Consider the following 11,768-nt stretch of genomic DNA (forward strand, 5'->3'; position numbering starts at 1 on the left):
AAAAATTGTTTGTACATAACTCTTGGTTTGGATCAGTTTTTTGCGTCTTAGAAAACATGTATCATCACGAACCATCTATCTATCATCAATTCGTATTTATTTCCATATGTTTCATTCTGTGTATACATATTTTAATGCACACTCTTTTAATACATGGCTTGCACTCAGCCTTTGTGCCATTGGCGCAACGGGTCATCTAGTAACCATGAAACACAAAGTGAAAACAACTTCAGTGTTGCTTGGATTGAATGTAAATTCTATGTGTTTCATGGTATTTATTACCGAAAAAGGCTTTCACCCCGCTTTATAAATAAAGCAAACCGCCAGAGAGCACACATACAAGGACTAGTCCACACACACACCCAAGTCTCACAAATAAGTACAAAGGTTCTGCTGAGGGCACAACTCAACAAGCCCGGGAAAAATAAAGAAAAATGCCGGAGAGAAGCCGGAGAGCGGAACAAGCGTATAGTCAGGTTCAGGTGGGGGCAGCGGCAACAGACGGACGGCCATCGAGCGAAGATCGGCGATGAAGACGGAGATGGCGTCGCCGTCCTGAGGGCGGCTAAGAGGCCGCCAAAGCTGCAAGAAACTAGAGAGTTTGAAGATAGCATCAGTAGCTCGTCGAAGAGGAGTGCGCTGGATCACTAGCTTATTGCGAATCGTCCAGAGAGTCCAAGCAATGACCCCAATCTCAAGCCACCTGATGTGGCGAGACGTCAAGGGGGAGTTCTGGAGTTCGGCAAATAAGTCAGGAAAGTTGGTGTGGCACCAATTTCCACCGACCGCTTCGCGAAAGCAGCTCCAAACGAATTGAGCGGACACGCGGGAGAAGGAGATGTGATTCGAGTCTTCGGGGACACCGCAGAGCGGACAGATGCCAGTGCCCGGGCCATTTCGCTTGCGAACCTCGACCCCAGACGGGACCCGACCGTGAATCCATTGCCACATGAAGACCCGGATCTTCAGAGGTAGGCGGATGGACCACACCGTCGTAAGGGGGGAGGGGCGGAGGAGGGGGCGATGGCCATGTAGAGAGACTTGGTGGAGAACTGGCCAGAAGGCTCCAGGCGCCAACGCACCTGGTCAGGGCCATCGTCAACCATCGGTTCGTGGAGGGCGACACAGTCCAGTAACTCACGCCAAGCGGAGGACTCCGGGGGCCCAAATGGCCTCCGGAAGGCGAGGCGCCCTAAGTCAATAAGGGCCCTTTCGACGGAGATCACAGGATTGACGGAGATGGAGAAGATGCCGGAAAAGCGCACCACGAAGGGGGCGTCGCCGGCCCAACGATCAAACCAGAACAAAGTCGACGCCCCAGAGCCCACCGAGATGGCAGTCCTGATGCGGAGAACCGGAAGAAGCTGGACGACCGACTGCCAGAACTGGGAGCCGCCAGATCTCTGGCAGAAGGCGAGGGGCTGTCCGCACAGGTATTTGTTCCAGATGATGTCGAGCCAGAGGCCACCGTGACCTTGCGAGATGCGCCAAAGCCAATGGGATAGGACGGCGATATTCATGCGCTTAGAGCACATAATGCCAAGGCCTCCTTGATCCCTGGGCTTGCAAATGTCCGGCCAACTGACCATACGATACTTTTGCTTCTCGTTATCGCCAGCCCAGTAGAAACGGGACTGGACTTTGGCAATCTCATGGTATTTATTTGGTTTAAATGTGACAGGTTCTACATCGTGTAAGCGAAAGTTGATATAAACACAAAGTCCCAGCAAAGTACATTACCCTCATCAAGGACATGTACAATAATGTCGTGACAAGTGTTCGAACAAGTGATGTCGACACCGATGACTTCCCGATTAAGATAGGACTGCATCAGGGGTCAGCTTTGAGCCCTTATCTTTTTGCATTGGTGATGGATGAGGTCACAAGGGGTATACAAGGAGATATCCCATGGTGTATGCTCTTTGCGGATGATGTGGTGCTAGTTGACGATAGTCGGACGGGGGTAAATAGGAAGTTAGAGTTATGGAGACAAACCATGGAATCGAAAGGGTTTAGGCTTAGTAGAACTAAAACCGAGTACATGATGTGCGGTTTCAGTACTACTAGCTGTGAGGAGGAGGAGGTTAGCCTTGATGGCCAGGTGGTACCTCGGAAGGACACCTTTCGGTATTTGGGGTCAATGTTGCAGGAGGATGGGGGTATTGATGAAGATGTGAACCATCGAATCAAAGCCGGATGGATGAAGTGGCGCCAAGCTTCTGGCATTCTCTGTGACAAGAGAGTGCCACAAAAGCTAAAAGGCAAGTTCTACAGGACGGCGGTTCGACCCGCAATGTTGTATGGCGCGGAGTGTTGGACGACTAAAAGGCGACATGTTCAACAGTTAGGTGTGGCGGAGATGCGTACGTTGAGATGGATGTGTGGCCACACGAGGAAGGATCGAGTCCGGAATGATGATATACGAGATAGAGTTGGGTAGCACCAATTGAGGAGAAGCTTGTCCAACATCGTTTGAGATGGTTTGGGCATATTCAGCGTAGGCCTCCAGAAGCTCCAGTGCATAGCAGAAGGCTAAAGCGTGCGGAGAATGTCAAGAGAGGGCGGGGTCGACCGATTTTGACATGGGAGGAGTCCGTTAAGAGAGACCTGAAGGATTGGAGTATCGACAAAGAGCTAGCTATGGACAGTGGTGCGTGGAAGCTTGCTATCCATGTGCCAGAGCCATGAGTTGGTTGCGAGATCTTATGGGTTTCACCTCTAGCCTACCCCAACTTGTTTGGGACTAAAGGCTTTGTTGTTGTTGTTGTCGTTGTTGTTGTAATTTTGCTGGTGGATTTGACTGTTTAGCTAGGTTTTACTTGGTAATTTGATTATTTGTAACTGTCTTATGTCAATAAAAGATTGATCTAGATGATACATAAAAGTATAGGTGTGAGAAGGGAGTGTGGATGATTAAATGGAGAAGTAAAACAGAGTAAATGAAGAAAATTGTCCAGTTTTATTTTGCACATTTGCTTGCCACAAAATACAATTTCAACACATAAAGTTAGAGACTGCATATATATTTTAACTTTCAATTGATTTCCTCCGGAAATCCAACGATTGGCCTTTTTCTTCACCTCCCGCACAACATTATTTTTGTTACTCCTCCCGACGAGTTCCTGTTTCACACCTCCCCGTCCCTCATGGTGTCCCCATCTCGAGCTCAACGCCTATCTAATCTGAACGGTGGCGAAAACAAAAAGGCCCTCACCTGCATCGGTCAACCCTCATCCTTCCCCTGCGACGGGAGGGCCAGCCACGTTTGCCTCGTTCGCGACAAGGTCCTGGCTCGGCCGAGGACGCCGCAGCCACCTTGCACCGTCTCGGTCTCGGGCGGTGCTCTCAATCATACGTGCTCAAAATCTACTGATTGCAGATTTTTTTTCCAGTTAGCTGTTAAAATAGCAAGTGCGATAATAGAGTTATTATCTCTGCAGCAGGGACCCACATGCCATGAGACTCTAGCACCTCACACATGGTTCCCAGTTCCCTCACCATAGGATGCCTCTTCTTCCCTTGCGGGCTACGGCCTCGCCCATGAATAGCGCCGCCGGGCCCCTTTGTCCTCGATGCGCCAGCGCGTGCGCGAGATCCCCCGGCTGCCTCATCTCGATGCGTCTCTCCTTGTCCGACGACCTCCTCCCTCTCAACCGGCTCCGGGGGATGATTTCCAATTGGGTGGGAGGCGCTGAGGTCGGGAACGAGAGCAGGTTAGCAGTGCAATTACGCAGTAGCAGATTCCTCTAATTCAGTCAAGTAGCATTCTCGTAATAAGTTGATCCATTGCTAATTACAGCTTCGGTCAGTCAACGCTCGCGCCCCACATCACATGGCCTACTTCTGAAGGGTTGCAGGAAGGAACAGGAAGAGAATGCTACCCGTGCTAGCGGCACTAGCACGGCGCGGTTTGCAAGGTTCGATGAATCTAGAGCCTGCAAGTCTTGCATCTGGTCAAATATATCTGCTACTAATGTTCAACATCTTGTTTATATGCTGGGCCAGCAGACCGTACTCGGGACTGTCGGTTCTCAAGACTCTTCATTCAGTCACTGATGAACAGCCACCCGGTGCTTCAGACTTCAGATTCTTCTTCAGTCAATGATACATCATATGCATGCCTGTGTGAAAGTGATCTGACTTTCTTTCGTACACGCGTTTCCTTGGGTAATCCTGGCAATGTATGTAATGGATCGGCAGGCAGGCAGAGGCGCCTCGTACGCGTGTTTACAAGGCAAGCCTGGCAATCAATCACTTCATTTTGAACAACACACGGCATCAGGGCTATATATCCATGTATGTGATGTGTGTGCTTTCGAGCTTCAGCTACACTACACCTGCACACCATGAGCCTTCTCCTAGCCTTGGAACTGCTGCTCTTCCTGCTTGCCTTGCCACGCCTTTCTTTTACCTCAAATTCCACACATTCGTCGCTGGATCAGCAGGCAGAGGCGCTTCTCCAATGGAAATCTAACCTAAGCAGTCATTGGTCCTATGCTCTCCACTCATGGACAAAGGAAACCAGCCCGTGTGACTGGATCAGCATTACCTGCAGCAACGCCATGCTGCCTCGTGGCGGTGACCACGGTGATGCTGCCCTAGTTGTGTCCAACATTTCGCTTGTGGAGGATGGCCTTTTTGGCAGGTTGGACAGGCTTCACTTTTCAGACTTGCCCCATCTTGTCTTTCTGAACCTCAGTGACAACTATTTCTCGGGCTCAATCCCATCAAGCATTGGTGCTCTTGCCGAGCTCACTCACTTGGATCTTTCCGCCAATAACCTGGACGGATCTATCCCAGCATCCCTAGGTAATTGTGCTAAACTAACCTCCATCGATCTTTCTTACTACAATTTGTTTCTACCATGCCTAGTATAGTAGGAAGACTAGGGAATTTGATGAGCCTCTCCACATTTTTGCAGACTTGCCCCATCGTGTGTATCTGGACCTCAGTTACAACGACCTGAACGGATCTATCCCAACATCCCTAGATAAATGTACTAAACTAACATACATCGAGCTCTTTTACTATAATTTGTTTCTACCATGTCTAGTACAGTAGGAACATTAGGAAATTTGATGAGCCTCTCCACTTTGCAGACTTACCTCATCTTGTCTATCTGGACCTCCGTGGCAACTCTCTCTCGGGCCTAATCCCATCAAGCATTGGCGCTCTTGCAAAGCTCTCTCTTTTGGGCCTAATCCCATCAAGCATTGGCGCTCTTGCAAAGCTCTCTTTTGGATCTGTCCACCAACAATCTTGATGGATCCATCCCACCTTTCGAAGGTAATTGTGCAAAACTAACCTCCCACGGTCTATCATACAATTTGTTATGTGTCATGCCTATTACAATAGGAATGCCAAGGAATTTAATGAGCCTCTCCTCTTTGCAGACTTGTCACATCTTATCTATCTGAACCTCAGCAACAACTATCTATGGGGTTCAATCCCATCAAGCATTGTTGCTCTTGCTGAGCTCACACACCTGGATCTATCCAACAATGGCCTGAATGGATCTATCCCAACATCCCTTGGTAATTTTACCCCCTCTGGTCCTTTTTAGTTTGCATATAAATTTTGCTAAAGTCAAAGTATCTCTACTTTGACCAAACTTATGGGAAAAAGTATCAACATTCACAATGTCAAATCAATATTGTTAGATTCATTGTGAAATGTAGTTTCACATTATATATATTTTGTATTGTAGATGATGATACTTTTAAATATAAATTTGGTCAAACTTTGTAAAGTTTGACTTTAGAAAAATCTAATATGCAAAGTAAAAAGGACATGAGGGAGTACTAAACTAACCTCCATCGATCTCTCTTGCTACAATTTGTTTCTACCTTGCCTAGAACAATAGGAAGACTAAGGAATTTGATGAGCCTCTCCACTTTGCGGATTTGCCTCATCTTCTATATCTGAACCTAAGTTACAATGACCTGAACGGATCTATCCCAACATCCCTAGGTAATTGTACTAAACTAACCTACATCGATCTCTCTTACTGCAATTTGTTTCTACCATACCTAGGACACTAGAATGGCTAAGGAATTTGATGAGTCTCTCCACTTTGCAGACTTGCCTCATCTTGTCTCACTAGTAGAAAAAGGGGCAAATATGAGACACATTAGTGTCGGTTTGATTTTGAGGCGGCACTAATGTGTCCATTAGTGCCGGTTCCAACGGCTAGCCGGCCACTCTCATTAGTACCGTTTCGTGGCGAACCGTTAGCACCGGTTCGTGGCACGAACCGGTACTAAAGAGAGTGGTGGCAGGATGTTGTCAGTCTGGGCCTTTCCAGCACCTTTAGTACCGGTTTGTACTAAAGGTTGACGTACATAAACCATTCGTCCACCCGAGCCACTCTGTTCTTCCCCTTTCCCCTCACTTCCTCTGAAGGCCCCCATCCATTCAAATGATCACAAAGGTTAGCAACTTTGTCCTTTCAACTCTCATCGCTAGATTAGCTCTTGCAATGCTTTGAATAGTGATTAATTTGGGAGGAATTATATTTGCTAGTATTTGATTTATATGCAATTAGAGGTCAAAAATAACACTTAGTTTGCATATGTAGGTGTGGTTTACTTAGTGCCTTCTAAATCTCCGTCGTAACCACCGTCGATCGCCCGCACCGTCCCGTCGCCGGCACCACCTTGTGGTGAGGCTCTTATTCATGAATGTTTTACATTACCAAATTGATGTTTGTGTGATTTGAATATATAGTTACTCGTATAATTGTCTTACCCGTACGTTGTTTGTTATACATAGTGCCATGGTTTTGATATCCGTCCCCGTCGGCCCTCGTCCTTGTTATGATTCGGATGTGGTATATTCTCTTTTAAAACTAGTTGTTGCATTTCGTGTTTATGACAAATTATGCCCATCAAGTTGACATAGATATTTTTATCTAGGAGGTATGTGAACCGGAAGTTCTAACCGACCCTATTGTCGAGAGGTTAAATTTAGTTGAAAGAGAAAACGAGTATTTGAAAGAAAAACTGAAAAGGATTGAGGGGGAGAAGATGAAATTGGAGTTGCATGTTGCCGGTGTCGTCGATGATCACAAGATCAAGATGGAGAAAATGAGGTTGAAGATTAGAAAGATTAGAAAATATGCCATTGATAGTGTGGCTTGGTATCATTATGTTGTTGGATCAATTGTTACCTTAGTTGTGATCTTGATCGCATTTGTTGTTGCATTTAAATTCTTTAGCTAGAGAGTTATTTGTATGTTGCATTTAATTAAGTGTTGTATATGAACTTTATGTATGAACTTTATGTACGAACTTGTATTAATTTGGTCTATTCGGTGTTGTGTATAATGAAGATATGAGCCGACAATAGATGTATGATGACCGATGCTCTCCCGGGTTCATTAATGGCGTGCATACTTTTCTGCTTGCCGCTGAGGCAAACAAGCGGGCGGGTGGTTTTATGCCTTGTCCATGTGCTGGCTGTAAGAATGGTCGCAATTACTCTACATCAAAAACCATTCACGTCCACCTATTTGAGTCCGGTTTCATTCCCCACTATAATGTTTAGACCAAGCACGGAGAAAGAGGGGTTATGATGGAAGACAATGAAGAAGAAGAGACGACAACATCTATCCTGGCCATGGGTTCCCTGAATACGATGATACAACAATGGAGGAAGAAGCTGAGCCGGCAATGCGGGAACAAGCTAAAGAAGAGGCATCAGATGAGCCCGCTGATGATCTAGGTCAGGCCATTGTCGATACAAAGAGAAACTGCGCATGTGATTTGGAGAGGAAGAAGTTGCAGCGCATGTTAGAGGATCACAAGAAATTGTTGTACCCGAATTGCGATGCTGACAAAAAAAGTTGGGCACCACACTGGAATTGTTGTAATGGAAGGCAGAGAATGGTGTATCTGACAAGGGATTTGGAAAGTTGCTGGTAATGATAAAGAATATGCTTCCAAAGGACAACGAATTGCCCGAGAGTACGTATGAAGCAAAGAAGGTTGTCTGCCCTCTAGGGTTAGAGGTGCATAAGATACATGCATGCCCTAATGACTGCATCCTCTACCGTGGTGCGTACAAGGATTTGAACGCTTGCCCAGTATGTGGTGCATTGCGTTATAAGATCAGTCGCGATGACCCTGGTGATGTCGAGGGCGAGCGCCCCAGGAAGAAGATTCCTGCCAAGGTGATGTGATATGCTCCTATAATACCACGATTGAAACGTTTGTTCCAAAACAAAGAGCATGCGAAGGCGATGCGGTGGCACAGAGAATACCAAGAAAGACGGAAAGTTGAGAGTACCCGCTGACGGTTCGCAGTGGAGAAAAATCGAGAGAAAGTACAGGGAGGAGTTTGCAGGTGACCCAAGGAACGTATGGTTTGGTCTAAGCGCAGATGGCATTAATCCTTTTGGGGAGCAGAGCAGCAACCATAGCACGTGGACTGTGACTCTATGTTTGTATAACCTTCCTCCTTGGTTGTGCATGAAGCGGAAGTTCATTATGATGCCAGTGCTCATCCAAGGCCCTAAGCAACCCGGCAACGACATTGATGTGTACCTAAGGCCATTAGTTGAAGAACTATTACAACTGTGGAATGGAACAGGTGTACGTGCGTGGGATGAGCACGGACAGGAAGAATTTGACCTAAAGGCGTTGCTATTCGTGACCACCAATGATTGGCCTGCTCTCAGTAACCTTTCAGGATAGACAAACAAGGGATATCGCGGATGCACGCACTGTTTGGATGATACTGACAGTATATATTTGGAGAGTTGTAGGAAGAATGTGTACCTGGGACATCGTCGATTTCTTCTGAGCAGGCATCCCATAAGAAAGAAAGGCAAGCATTTCAAAGGTGAGGCGGATCACCGGACAAAGCCTCGCCACCATACTGGTGCTGATGTACATGATATGGTCAAGGATTTGAAGGTAACCTTTGGAAAGGGTCCTGGCGGACAACCTGTTCCGAAGGACGCTGACGGACGCGCGCCCATGTGGAAGAAGAAATCTATATTTTGGGACCTGCCCTATTGGAAAGACCTAGAGGTCCGCTCCGCAATCGACGTGATGCACGTGACGAAAAATCTTTGTGTGACCCTGCTTGGCTTCTTGAGCGTGTATGAGAAGACAAAAGATACACCAGAGGCACGGCAGGACCAGCAACGTATGCACGGAAAAGACGACATACATCAGGGTCAGGCCAGCTACGCTCTTACCAAAGAAGAGAAGGAAATCTTCTTTGAATGCCTGCTCAGCATGAAGGTACAGTCTGGCTTCTCGTCGAATATAAAGGGAATAATAAATATGGCAGAGAAAAAGTTCCAGAACCTAAAGTCTCATGACTGCCACGTGATTATGACGCAACTGCTTCCGGTTGCATTGAGGGGGCTTCTACCGGAAAACGTTCGATTAGCCATTGTGAAGCTATGTGCATTCCTCAATGCCATCTCTCAGAAGGTAATCGATCTAGAAATCATACCAAGGTTACAGGATGATTTGGTGCAATGTCTTGTTAGTTTTGAGTTGGTGTTCCCACCATCCTTCTTCAGTATCCTGACGCACGTCCTAGTTCACCTTTGCAAAGAGATTAACGTTTTGGGTCCTGTATTTCTACACAATATGTTCCCCTTTGAGAGGTTCATGGGAGTCTTGAAGAAATATGTTCATAACCGTGCTAGGCCAGAAGGAAGCATCGCGAAGGTCCATGAAAATGAGGAGGTCATTGAGTTTTGTATTGACTTTATTCCTGACCTTAAGCCGATTGGTGTTCCTTAATCGCGGCATAAGGGCAGACTGGATGGAAAAGGCACGCTAGGAGGGGATCAAATAATATGTATGGACGAGCATTCTCTCACTGAAGCACACTACATAGTTCTACAGAATTCCGCCTTGGTGGCTCAGTATATGGAGGAACACAAGAATTTTCTACACTCCAAACACCCGGAGAAGTCTGACGACTGGATTACACGTGAACAAACGAGGACTTTTGCCGATTGGTTGCAGAAACGTGACATGCACGATGGCAATATTGAAGATGATCTATACTCGCTGTCTTAGTTACCATCTTCGAATATAATGACTTTCAAAGGGTACGAGATAAATGGGAATACATTTTACACGATCGCCCAAGATAAGAAGAGCACCAACCAAAACAGTGGTGTCCGCTTTGATGCAACAACCAACACGGGAAAGGAAATATATTATGGTTACATAGAGGACATATGGGAACTTAACTATGCAGGTGGTTTGAAGGTCCCTTTGTTTCGGTGCAAATGGGTCAATATGACACGAGGCGGGGTAACGGAAGACCCGCAGTACGGAATGACAACAATGGATCTCAACAATCTTGCGTATGCAGAAGAACCATTCGTCCTAGCCAATGATGTGGCGCAGGTTTTTTATGTGAAAGACATGTCTACCAGGCCGAGAAAAAGAAAAGATAAGGAAGCGAATGGATCATACGACGAGCCAAAGCGCCACATAGTTTTTTCAGGGAAAAGAAACATCGTGGGAGTGGATGACAAGACAGACATGTTAGAAGATTATGAAAAGTTTGATGAAATTGCTCCATTCGCAGTGAATATTGACCCGAGCATCCAGTTAAATGATGAAGATTTTCCATGTCTACGGTGCAAAGGGACACACACGAAGAAAAAGTTTCACACCCAAAGATCCGGGATGTGATCGGCTTCACTATCATCACTTTTTTCTATGTTTCACACCCAGGAGGGAATCTCTGTAATAGTTAGGGTAGTTATGTGTTTTGGCATTTGAAATGCGAAGAAATTTTATGTGCAAACAAATTCTTTCATGCATTTACTATCTCTTTTGAAGTATCAGGGTTTGAGACGAAAACTCATCTGTTACAAAGGCATTTCATTTTTTAAATAACCTAAGCATTACTAAATTGAATATAATGATAAAACACAATAATATTAAACATAAGAAAAAAGAATCACTGAAAAATCTTTTTTCAAAGTTAAGTTATTCACAAACTAGTGATTCACACAAATTTCAAATAATTCAAAATTTAAACTATTCAAATTTGAAAACTACCGGCACTAACAGAAAGTTTCTAATTTTTTGTACCTAAAGCAAAAATATTCAGAAAGAAACTCTAAATACAGCAAAAAACAACTCAAAAATAAATAAAACAAAAAAAGAAAAAAAATTAAGAAAATAAAAAAGCCCGCCTTCTGGGCCAAAGCGGCCTGCATACGACTAGAAACATAACCTTCTGTTGGGCCAGGATGCAGACCCGCAAAGGCCCAGTAGGCCCACAAGGCAGCACTGAACAGGTAGGCCCAGTAGGCCTGCTTAGGAGAGGAGCTCGAGGGAGCTACCGCACTGGGGCTTATAAACCAGTGCGGTAGCCCTTCGACTAGCGAGGTGGGACTAAACTTGCCGCACCGCACTGCGCCAGCGCACCCCTTTAGTACCGGGTCGTGGCACCAACCGGTACTAAAGAGGGGGTCTTTAGTACCGGTTGGAGCCACCACCCGATACTAAAGGGGGGCGCTTCCCGCCGCTTGGCCTGGCCAAAACAGACCTTTAGTACCGGGTCGTGGCACCAACCGGTACTAAAGGTTCATCTATATATGCTACAGTTGAAATTTTTTACTTTCCCTCTCCGTTTCTTCCCTCCGTCGCGCCGTCCTGCCCCGATCGACGCCGTCCCCGTCGATGTCGCCGCCCCCGCCCCTCGACGCGGACCCCGGTCGTCCCCGCCCCTCGTCGCCGCCCCCGTCGACGTCGCCGCCCCGGCTGTCCCCGTCCCCGTCG

General features: G+C 46.4%; 1 long non-coding RNA gene across 1 annotated transcript; it reads left to right on the forward strand.

Annotated features, from left to right (window-relative positions):
• The first annotated feature begins 3,567 nt into the window (after positions 1-3,567).
• LOC119301246 lies at positions 3,568-5,573 on the forward strand. Its single transcript, XR_005146994.1, has 6 exons — positions 3,568-3,713; positions 3,800-3,917; positions 4,009-4,809; positions 4,922-4,996; positions 5,100-5,286; positions 5,394-5,573. It is a non-coding gene; the product is annotated as an uncharacterized LOC119301246 (long non-coding RNA).
• The last annotated feature ends 6,195 nt before the right edge of the window (positions 5,574-11,768 follow it).

The sequence above is a fragment of the Triticum dicoccoides genome, chromosome 1B (genome assembly GCF_002162155.2).
Source record: "Triticum dicoccoides isolate Atlit2015 ecotype Zavitan chromosome 1B, WEW_v2.0, whole genome shotgun sequence".
Taxonomy (NCBI): Eukaryota; Viridiplantae; Streptophyta; class Magnoliopsida; order Poales; family Poaceae; genus Triticum; species Triticum dicoccoides.